Genomic DNA, 12473 nt, shown 5'->3' on the forward strand with positions numbered 1-12473 from the left:
TCTATGACAGACTGAGATAATATATGTAATAACTACATCGGACGACTCCGCCCCTGGTCTAGCCGGGAATGCATAACAATAGGGCTGAGCCCCACCAGCCTGACCTCTAACTCTCGGATGGCCTCTCACTGATTAGACTCTACCTATAACTATCTGACCACCACCTCGAGCTACCTGATCCCCGCCTCTAGTTGGCTATGAGGGTGGTGGAGCCATCGGTGCTAGAACCATCGCACAAGTACCCTGTTGTGGCATGCTGCTCTGTGACCTCGGGAAAATTTTTGCAACGTGCCACAGATCCCCACATGTATAACAAACCCTCAGTTGACATGACTACTAACCCTGAAAAGTTCCTTGTCGACTTGAATAATAGCCCTGATAACTCTCTATTGGAGTTACACTAAATAGAGCTAAAGGTGCATTGTAGGCTAGTTGCTCGGGAGGAGATCCATAAGCATTGTGACTACGTGAAGCACTATGGCTCACCTGTAGAGTTAACTAAGCCTACCTGATAGGATGGCCTCTACCAAAGGAATCCTTTCCTCCAAATGAAGCACCATTGAATCCTCTAAAATGATGGGGTCTCTTGTCTGAAGTTGCCTCCCTAGCCTGGCCTCTGATGTGCTCGATCTTCCTAGCGAATTCCACTAGCTGAGTAAAAGAAATCTCATCATCGGTCTCTCTGGCCATCTGAAGTCTGATGCCATATATGAACCTCTGCACCTTCTCCCTTTCAGCAGGGATCATGATAGCTTCGTGGCATGATAGACCCACAAATATGAGCTCATACTGAGTAACGGTCATGCTACCTTGCTTAAGGTGCTCGAACTGACTGGAGAACTCCTCTATATGAGTGAAAGGAATAAACTTCTCTAAGAACAACTAAGAGTACTGAGCCAATGTGAGAGGAGGTGAACCTGCAAGCATACCCTGTACATACACTTGCCACCACCTCTTGGCAAAAACATAAATCTAAAACACTATTAAATCAACTATGTTGGAACCCACTATACCCTTGTTACGCAATATCTCATGGTAACGGTCCAAGAAATCTTGGGGGTCCTAAGAAGTTGCACCACTAAAGTCAGGGAAAATAACTTGGTGAACTTTTCCAACCCCTTCATCCCCTTATCTGACATAGCAGGTCTCTCCCCGGGCCGTGCAGTAACACTAGGCTGAACATCCCTAATTGGTAGAACTGCTGGGGGCTGGTACCGTGAGCCATCTACTCTAGAGTGTTGGTAGCGGAAGTTGTGGCTCCTCCCCGGCTTGAGAAACAGTTGGTGCGACAAGAAACATACTGACCTGAGCCACACTCTGCATCAAGCCATCTATGCGGACTAGGGTGTCCTAGAGCACTGGGGTAGCAATGAACCCCTCTATGACCTGAGCTGGTCCTACTGGCTCGGTCGAAACAGGGATCTTATCATCCTGCTCTATATGAGGCTCAATAATAGGTGCCATTGTACATGCTCTAGGTTGAGCTCTGCCTCTATCTCTGGTTCTACCTCGACCCCGACCCCGACCCCTAACCCTGGTAGTGGCTGCAAATTAGGCTCCGACTCCTGATCAGCCGCAGATGGTGTACGTGTCCTCACCATTTGTGAGTGAATACAAGAAGAATGACTCAAACTCAACGATAGAATAAAGTCACACGATAATGAAAGAAAGAAAGTGAAATTTCTTAAATCCTTATAGCCTCTACTGATCCTCAAGTCTCTACTAAGTTTTTTCATGACTCGTGAGACCTATGCAACCTAGTGCTATAATACCAACTTGTCACAACTTAAAATCCCAACCAATCGGGTTCGTGATGGCACCTAACATCGCTTGCTAGAAAAGCGAACACACAATAGATAAATAGGAAGAACTGCTATAAAAGATCGACAAAAAAATAATAACATAATGTAAAGGCAATTCTAAGATAAACATAATTAGACTAAATCCAACAACTACACAAACCATTCTAAGACGTGGAGTCAAAAGTACATGAGCTTCTAGAGTTTTCTACATACATTGTTCTGAAAGAAATACAACATTATCCGAAACAAGATGGAAACAGTACGATGTAAATAGGAAAGTGAATCTAAGGCCTTCGGACGGAATGTAGCTCTACCTTGAATCACAATATGGTATCCACTAAGTACCTCTTGGGACTCTGCTGGTACGAATATTCGAATCTGCATAAGAAGTGTAGAAGTATAGTATGAGTACAACTGATCGAATTTACTCAGTAAGCATCGACTCTAACCTCAATGAGGTAGGGACGAGGCTAAAAAAAGACACCTACTATAAACTTGTGTAGTTATATATCAAAAGTAACGAAATAGAAAGTAAAGAATCAAAAGTAACAACGGGATAGGGACATATGAATGGGGAAACAATTGGAAAGATAAAGTAAGTATCACGGAGTAACCCTCTTTCAAATGTAATTAACAAAACCACAAAGCCAAGTTCACATTCCAAATATCAAGTAAAAGCATTGAAAGTAACAAATTGTATGGCATCACCCTTCGTTATTTTACTCTCATCCTCACAATATAATACAAAAGCAAGTGCACGGCATCACCCTTCGTGCTTTTACTCATCCTCGCATAATAATAATAAAGCAAGTGCACGACATCACCTTTCGTGCGTTTACTCTCATCCTTATGTATAAAATATGAAAGAAATTGCAGGGCATCACCCTTCGCGCTTCATCCTCATGTTCACTCAAGCAATGATATCAATATGAAAACAAGGCACGACAACACCATTTGTATTTTTCACTTTTCCTCACCAAGAAATTACAACAACACAATACCAAGCAAGATGGGAAGCAAATTCAACTTCAACAATAGTATTTTAACACAACACATCATATGGGAATCTTTCAACACTTAGTGCCAAAAACCGATCAACAATTTCCACGATCTCAACCCCAAATATCACAATATATAACATGGAACCAATTAATCAAAGATTTAACAATCTATCTAAAGTATTGAAGACATAATACACAAAATAACATGGTTCAAGTAAGACTAATACCACCCGCATGATTATTCCATGGCCAACGCATATACACTCGTCACCTTCCATATAGCCCGTCCCCAACACATAATTCACATAGCAAATAAACTTGATTCTACCTTATTTCTCTCAAATCAAGGTTAACTAAGACTCTTAGCTCCTTTTGAAACACAATCAACAATCTAATATAAGCCTGAAAACAAATCGAATCTAGTAAAAAATCATTCAAAAAATTCAAATAAGCTTTAGAAACTACCCATGAAAGAAAAAGGTTCAATCTTTAACTAAATTAAAATAGCCAACAAAAAGTCAACTCGGGCTCACATGGTTGAAATCCAAGATAAAGACCAAATCCGATTGTCCCTTCACCCTCTAGCCGGGATATGTCATTTGTTTCAAAATCCGACCTCAATTCGAGGTCAAAATCTCAATTTTATAAAATTCCTAAATTCTACCTAAAATCCCCAATTTCTACATTGAAATTCATAGATTTGGTGATGAAATTCATGGAAAAGTAATTGAAATTGATTGAAAATAAGTTAATTACTAATCAATGAATTTGGGAAGAAAGCGCTCTCAAGAAAATTGCTATTATGGAGTTTAGGGTTCAAAATTGTGTAAAATGAGCTAAGTACCGAAATTTCCAACTTTTACCCAGCTGCAGATGTTGTAATTGGGAACTCTAGTTCGCAATTGCTAAGTTCGTAAAAGTGAACCACTGCTAACTAAACTGAACAACTTCTCAACCTTGTTGTCATCGCATTTGCAACACATACTTCACATTTACGAAAATCGCACCAATCGCAAAAGTGACACTACCTTCGCATTGGCGAAGGCTGCCCAGCATAGTCCCCAGTTGCAATTGTGACAGCGCCATCGCAAAAGTGATGTCCTCCAGCTCGAAAATGTGATAGCCTCTTTGCAAAAGTGAAGATCACAGTTCCCTTTCCAATTATCGCATTTTCTTTCCTGGCTTCGCAAAAGTGGGGCTCGCAATTGCGAACAGGTCATTGCAATTGCGAGACCTGCAGGCTTCCCGGCACTAGATTTGCATCAGCTATTCAAAACCTTACAAAATGCATCCAAAATTCACCCGAGCCCCTCGGGCTTCAATTCGAACATTCACACAAGTGTAATAACATCATAAAAACTTGCTCGCTATCTCAAACAATTAGAATAACATCAAATATCAAGAATCGATCATTAAAACTCAAGATTTTCAAGTTTAAAACTTAATTTTCCAATTTTTTACGTATGCCGAAACGGCCATGGGTCACCCGGGACCCCTACCAAACATGTGTACCAGTCCAAAAATATCATACAAACCTACCAGAATCGTGAAAATATTGATTCAAAATTGTTTACTAAAAACATTGACCGTGGTCAACTCTTGTAGTTTTTAAAGCCAAAAATCACATTTTCTTTAAATTTTCATATAGGAACTTTTCGAGAAATGACACAGACCATGCATGCAACTCGTAAATTATCAAATAAAGATATTAGAGGTCTCAGAACATAGAAAAGGAAGATAGTACTCAAAACGACCTATTAGGTTGTCACACATGAAATATAGAATTCTAGGCTATGTGCAAGGTTAATTACTAGGTTATCACATTAATCAGGGACAATACTTGAAATAATCACGCTAACATCACTATGGATTCTAGTGAGCCAAGATACATCACTCACCACCTTTCTTAAGCCTAAATTCTGCTTCTGCAGAAGAAAGGAAAATAGTAGGTTGCTTTTTACTCTTTCAAGAGATTGGGCAACAACCAAGTGTAATATAAAAACCTGTAATAAATTTTCTGGGCAATGTATATACAACCTAGTCAGAGTCAGATGAAGCAACAAGAGATACATCAGATGAACCATATAACAAGATTCTTTGGACGGGGTAACTATGAGATATCTTAAAATATGAAGTGCAACTAGCATGTGAGGAACTTTGGGGGACTGTAGGAATTGGCTAAGGTGTTGTATCAATAAGGATATATCTAGTCTAGTGTGTTGAAGAAAATTTAATCCCCAATCAGTCTTCTACAGGAACATGGATCGGGAAGAGGATCTCCCATGTCAAGTTAATTTAGTTGAAGGGTCCAAAAGAGATGTAACATATGTGAAATAAGAGCAATCAATATTTCTAATAGATCCAAAGTGTATTTGTATTGGTACATGATATAACCTTCAAGATGAGTATAAGTCTCCAAACCAAGAAATAATAAACCAACCCCAAATCATTAATTATGTACTGCTCATCCAGAACACACTTTAGAGTGTTTATTTCAGCAATGTCATTCCCAGCCAGTATAATATCATCAACATACATAACTAAAACAGTCAAGAACCACCTGATGACTTAGTAAACAAGAGTAGTCATTCTTGCTAGAAATATAGCTTTTGGAAAGCAAAGCTTCAAACAACTTTCAAACTCACTATATGTATGCTTGCTTACGGTCATATCAGGACTTTTTGAGTTTGGAAACCAATAGAGGAGTGGAAGAAGAAGAGGTAGGGGAGAATGCTTGAAAACCAGAAAGGAATTTCATATAGATTTCCTCATGGAACTCAACATGGAGAAAAACATTATTAATATACAGTTGAAATGTAAGCCAATTCCTCTTAACAACACAATAATTAAAGGTACTTAACCGTGGTGAATTTAACAACTGGAGAGAATGTTTCAATATAATATATCCATCCCTTTTGGGAATCTTTCCAACTGACAAGAGTTTACTTATATCCTTTAATGGCACCATCAGATCTCTTTTTAATCTTGAATACCCACTTATAAGGGATAACTTTCTTGTGAGAAGAAACGGGACATTGTCCTAAGTATAGTTTTCCTCAAGAGATTCACACATTTTTTCCAAGTTAGTGAGAAGCTTCCTGCTGGTAAAATAGAGATTCACACATTTAATTTAGCTATAGATACATTAGAATTCACATAAACCAAAGAAGAAGAAGGAAAAACATAAGAACAAACATAGTTTGTAAGATAAGAAAGTTGATGCACAACTCCAGTTGACCTTCTAAGGGTTAGCACTGAGGGGGTAAAGCTAGTTATAGTGGATTGGAAGAAGTAGAGGTAGGTAAGAGTGTAGGAACATAGAGAACTTTGAGAAAGACACTGGAGTAAAGAAGAAAGAAGGAAAAAGGAGAATGATGATTAGGGAAAAGATGTTAATGAAAAACTATATATGTAGAGAAAAATACAGAATGAAAGGATAAATTCAACGGAAAGGGCCTAAAAATGCTACTCAACTAACATAATTGGCCTATCTATGCCATCCGTTAAAATGTCGCCCTATTCATGCCACTAACGTTATACTTTTGGCCTATTTTTGTCACTAACGTTATACTTTTGGCCTATTTATGCCATTGTCGACTAAAAGTTCCATTTTCTGATTTTTGCATAATAAGAATTAATTTTTTGACCCCACCTTTGCCACGTGTCTTTATTTTACTTTTTCTTCTTTACTTGACCCTACATTTGTTTTAACCTTGATTATGTATAATTAACCATGCCACACCCGATAAAATCCAACCATCTTTTAACCCAACCCCTAATTCCTTGTTACGACCCGATAAGGTCAGTGTTCAGTGATTTGTATTTATTTAAAACCGATATTGTATTTATTTCAATTCAGTTTGTAAATATCTAAATCTTAGAAGTTCATGATCTGGACTAGTAGTCCTTAGAAAAGTATTAAGGTTCAGTTATTTTGTCATTTATTTGTCTAAAAAAATCTCATTTAATTGGATAGTTGTTAATTGGCTTACCTAGTGGGTTGAGTTAGGTGCCATCACGACTAGTTGGATTTTTGATCGTGACAAGGAATTAGGGGTTGGGTTAAAAGATGGTTGGATTTTATCGGGTTTAGCATAGCTAATTATACGCGATCAGGGTTAAAAAGAAATGTAGAGTCAAGTAAAGAAGAACCAGTAATATAAACACCCGTGGTAAAGGTGGGTTGAAAAATTAGTTCTTATTATTTATAAATCAGAAAATGGAACTATTAGTAGATAATGGCATAAATAGATCAAAAGTATAACGTTAGTAGCATGAATAGGGCGGCCTTTTAACGGATGGAATAAATAGGCCATTTATGTTAGTTGAGTGACATTTTTAGGCCTTTTCTGTAAATTCAATAACTTGTGATCCTTCTTCCACAGGGGTTACCCCAAGAAAATACTAAAAATAATTTTAGATTAGAACATGTCTTTACTAGGTGTGGGAGTGACTGTATAGCACAAACCTCATATTCATGTAATTTTTGAAAAGGAAATATATTGTTTAAACTAGTTGTGATGACCCGATAGGTCATCTTCTGAACTAAATCAAATTCTATATTTTGAGGCCTTTAAAACCTCATTTCATCCCTCCTCAATTTGCGTGCGCAGTCCGGGCGTATTTTCGGAAAGATTTTGTGTTGAAAGTTGATAAAAATAGGGATTTTTGATTAAAAAATTCATTCGAGTTGACTTCGATCAACATTTTTTGTAAGCGTACCCGAATTCATGTTTTTACAGTCCCGGTGGGTCTGTATCAAAATATAGGACTTGAGCGTATGCCCGGAATCGGATTCGGAGGTCCCTAGCCCGAGTTATGAATTTTTGTTAAAAATTGTAAGTCTGAAAATCTAATGATTTAAAAGAAATTGTTGATGTTTGATCTAGTTGGTATCGGGTCCGTAATATGGTTCTAGAGCTCGGTACATGTTTAATATAATATTTCAAGACTTGTCTGTGAAATTTGATGAAAAACGGAATTGGTTTGACGTGATTCGGACGTCCGGTTGAGAAAATAGAAATTTCAAAGTGTTCTTGAGAATTTCATTTGATTTGGTGCTAAATTCGTAGTTCTAAGTGTTATTTTGGCCAATTGATCGCGCGAACAAGTTCATATGATGTTTTTAGACTTGTGTGCATGTTTGGTTTAGATCCCCGAGGGCTCGGGTGAGTTTCGGATAGGCTACGGAGTGAAATTGGACTTAAACATTGCTGATATCTGCAATTTTGGGAATTAGCCTCTGATATCGCAAATGCGAGATCAGATTTGGCATTTACGAGCATGACACCTTCGCATTTGTGAGCTACTCATCGCACATGCGAAGAGTAGCTGGGCCAAGCAATCCTCGCATCTGCGAGCAAATCTCAACATTTGCGAAGTTGGTCTAGGGAAGAGGTTCTTCGCATTTGCGAGCTTCGCAATTGCGAAGCTCAGGTCGCAAATGCGACATCTGCAACTGTGTAAAAGTGAATTTAGATGAGATTTTTGATTCATTCTTCAAATTTTCAAAACCTTAAACACAAGAGGCGATTTTCCAAAGACTTCTTCTTTCCCAAATCACGGGTAAGTGATTCTTAACTATTTTCCTTCAATCTTTCACTTTATTTTACAAGATTTCAACCTAGAATCTAAGTTTTTCATGGTGGAATTGGGGATTTTTGGGTAGAATTAGGGATTTGATAAATTGGGGATTTGGACCTCAAATTGAGATCAAATTCCAAAACAAATTATATATCGGGGCTCGGGGTGAATGGATAGTCGAGGTTTGGTCCAAATTTAGGGTTTGGACCAAGCGAGCCCCGATGTTGACTTTTGTTGACTTTTTCAATAATGGTCTAAACTGAATTCTTAATTATTATGGGTAATTCCTAAGGTTTGTTTTGAAATGTTTGGTTCAGAGGTGTGTTAGAAAGGCAAAGTTGTGGTTGAGCTTTGAGTGGCCTTTGGAGCGAGGTAAGTATTGTGTCTAACCTTGACTTGAGGGAATTAGGGACCCTCGGAGTTTGTGTTATGTAAATTCCATGTCAGCGGCGTATATGCAAGGTGAAGAGTGCTTATACGCTGCTGAATTATCTGTTTTTCCCTGATTTACTGCTTTACCTTAACTGTTTCCTTCCATGCTTAACTGCTACGTGCTAATCAATACCTTTTTCTGTTAACCATGTTAGCTCACTTCATAGTTCCCCCAATCCCCGCTATTTGCTTTATTTGACTTGTTTGTACCTTTTAACTGTAAATTGCATGTTTAGTCTCGCTGTGTAGTATTATTTGTGTAGATTCTACATCGAACAAGGGTCATTTTCTTGGTTCAGTTTGGTATTTAATTATCATAAAGGCCCTTGTGATTTAGCCTATTGATTTGACTGTGTACATTGACTGTTTGGTACTGATATGGTGGAATAGGACTGCATGCCGCAACATATGTAATAAGGGATGATTTATATGGTAGAATAAGGCTGAATATGTATATACGGTGGGATCGGGTTGCACGCCGCGACAGGTGGAATAAGAGTAGATTGATATGGTGAAATAAGGGTGAATTATGACATTGATATTGATATATAGTGGGATCAGGTTGCGCGCTGCAATATTTAATTATTTTTGTTGTTGATATTGTGTTGGTGGAATAAGGGTATGTGATGTCTGGTGGGATTGGGTTGCACAACGCAACAATCTATATGTTTTACTTTCTTGAGCTGCGTTGTTTTTTGGTATTTTTATTTGAGCTGGTAGAGATTGGTAATTTTGGATGACACTGGTTTATTTTCGAGAATGTGGTTGTCATTTCCTATTGAGTATTTAGTTCTGTGCCATATTTCAATTATTCTGTCAATATTAAAGACTATGTACAGGTTTTATCGTAGGTGACCCGCCTTAGCCTCGTCACTACTTCGTCGAGGTTAGGATCAGCACAAACCAGTACATAGGATAGGTTGTACTGATACTGCACTCTGCACACTATGCAGATTTTGGAGACGGTCCGAGCAGCGGTTATTAGCGAGCTCAGATCATATATTCGCGGAGACTTGAGGTACGGCTGTTCAGCGCCCGCAGCTCATGGAGTCCCCATCCTTTGTCTATTTAGTTGTGTACTTCCATTCGAACATCTTTTTATTTACTTCAGACCCTTATGTGTATTACTCTAGTAGTTCGTGCACTCGTGATACCAGGTTCAAGAAATTGTAATAGATATTTGGCTAGTTTAACTTCCACATTGTTACTTTAAATTTATTCAGTTATCCTAATTCTTCTTTAATATCTGATTTAAACTGTTGATAGGAGTAGATTGTTCTAACCTTGGTTTGCCTAGGTAGTGAAATGTTAGGCGCCATCATGGTCCCGATGGTGGGAATTCCGGGCCGTGACAAGTTGGTATCAGAGTACTAGGTTACATAGGTCTCACGAGTCATGAGCAAACTTAGTAGAGTTTGGCGGATCGGCACGGAGACGTCTGTACTTATCTTGCGGAGGCTATGAAGTTAGGAACAATTTTACTTCTATTCTTCTCTATCGTGTGATTTTATTCTATCATTGCTAATTGAACTCTTCTATTCTGTTCTCTTGCAGATGGAGAGAACGCGTATCACATCTTCAGCTAAGCAGCAGTTAGAGCCCCCAAAAGCAGCTCCTACGAGGGGGCAGGGGTTGAGGCCGAGGTCGTGCTAGAAGCCGAGGCAAGGGCAGAGATCAGCTCCGATCTCGAGCAGCAGCACCAGTAGCGGAGCCTCAGGTAGAGTTTGAGGATGAGTTCCAGCACAGAATGTGCCTGTTGGACCAGCTCAGGTCTCTGAGGGGTTCATCGCCACCCCAATGCTTCAGGATGCTTTGGCCGTCTAGTGGTCCTTATGGAGAGTGTTGCTCAGATCGACACATTTACTCTGGCACCAGCCATCTCTAAGGCTAGGGAGGAGTCCAGAGAGCCGCTACTCACACTCCGGAGAAGATGGCTCCCATGTTTCAGACTCCAGCAGCTCAGCTAGTGGGGGCAGTTTCGCTGGGTGTCGCAGCACAAACCGGTGATGATCATCTATGTCTTCTAAGACTTTGTGGAGGTTGGATAGGTTTACCAAGCTTTTGCCAGTTCACTTTAGCGGTGCATATTTAGAGGATCCCCAGGACTGTTTGGACAGGTGTCATGAGGTGTTACATAACATGGGGATATTGGAGACCAATGGGGTCGACTTTGCTGCATTTCATTTGTCGGGTTCCGCCAAGAAATGGTGGAGGGGTTATATGTTGACCAGACCAGCTGGGTCGCCTGCTCTTACTTGGGACCAGTTCACTCAGTTATTTCTTGAGAAGTTTCCTACCACTCAGAGAAAGGACAATCAGAGGTAGTTCGAGCGTCTTCAGTAGGGTTCTATGACTGTCACTCAATATGAGACTCGATTTGTGGATTTGGCCCGTCATGCTATTCTTCTGCTTTCTATCGAGAGAGAGAGGGTGATGAGGTTTATTGAGGGACTTGCTCAGCCTATCACATTGCAGATGGCTAAGGAGACTGGGAGCGAGATTTTTTTAGGCGGCAGCCAATGTTGCCAGATGAGTTGAGATGGTACTAGCTCAGGGGAGTGGTCAGGGATCTAACAAGAGACCTCGTCATTCAAGCGGTTTTAGTGGTGCCTTGTTTGGAGGCAGGGGTACCATTGGTAGGGGCCATCCATCCATGCCATATCATTCAGCTCTTCAGACATCTCGCAGTGCTTCAGGAATCGTGGTCATTATGTGCCTCATTCTGGGCAGCCAACCTACAGTACACCACTAGCTCCTATTAGTGCACCTCCTATTTAGAGTTATTACCGTGGTCAACCAGCCCGTTCGGGTCAGTCTCCATTTCAGCAGCCACAGTACCAGGATGGATGTTTTGAATGTGGTGGTTATGGGCATATTAGGAGAACTTGTCCGAGATTATTGGGTGGCATGGCATAGTAGAGATCTCGTGTCATGATTCTGCCACCGGTTGCATCACTGCCCGCTCGGCCAGACAGAGGTAGGGGTCAGGGAGCCAGAGGTAGAGGTTAGGCCGCTAGAGGTAGAGTTCAAGCTGCTAGATGTGGAGGTCAGGCCGTTAGAGGTGGAGGCCAGGCCGCTAGAGGTGGAGGCCCGCCAGTAGGAGGCCATCCTAGAAATATGGTTTAGAGTGGTGGGCTCAGCCCCGATGTTATGCTTTTCCAGCTAGGCCGGAGGCTGAGTCATCCGATGCGGTAATCACATGTATGGTTTCAGTCTGTAGTAGAGATGCCTTAGTTCTATTTGATCAGGGTTCTACATATTCATACGTGTCATCCTATTTTGCTTCATACTTGGTTGTGCCTCGTGATTCTTTAAGTGCTCCTGTATATATGTGTCCACCCATGTGGGAGATTTTATTGTAGTAAATCATTTCTATCTTTTGTGTGTGGTTACTATTGGATGAATTTAGACTAGTGTAGATATTCTGCTTCTCGATATGGTTGATTTTGATGTCATTTTGGTTATGGATTGGTTGTCACCTAATCATGCTATATTGGATTGTCATGCCAAGACGGTGTTCTTAGCTTTGCCGGGGTTTCCTCAATCAGAGTGGAGGGGGACTCCTGGCCATTCTACCAGCAGGATTATCTCTTATATGAAGGCTCGAGTTGAAAGAATTGAAGGAGCAGTTGCAAGACCTGCTTGATAAGGGCTT

Source organism: Nicotiana attenuata, chromosome 9, assembly GCF_001879085.1.
Source record: "Nicotiana attenuata strain UT chromosome 9, NIATTr2, whole genome shotgun sequence".
Lineage (NCBI taxonomy): Eukaryota > Viridiplantae > Streptophyta > Magnoliopsida > Solanales > Solanaceae > Nicotiana > Nicotiana attenuata.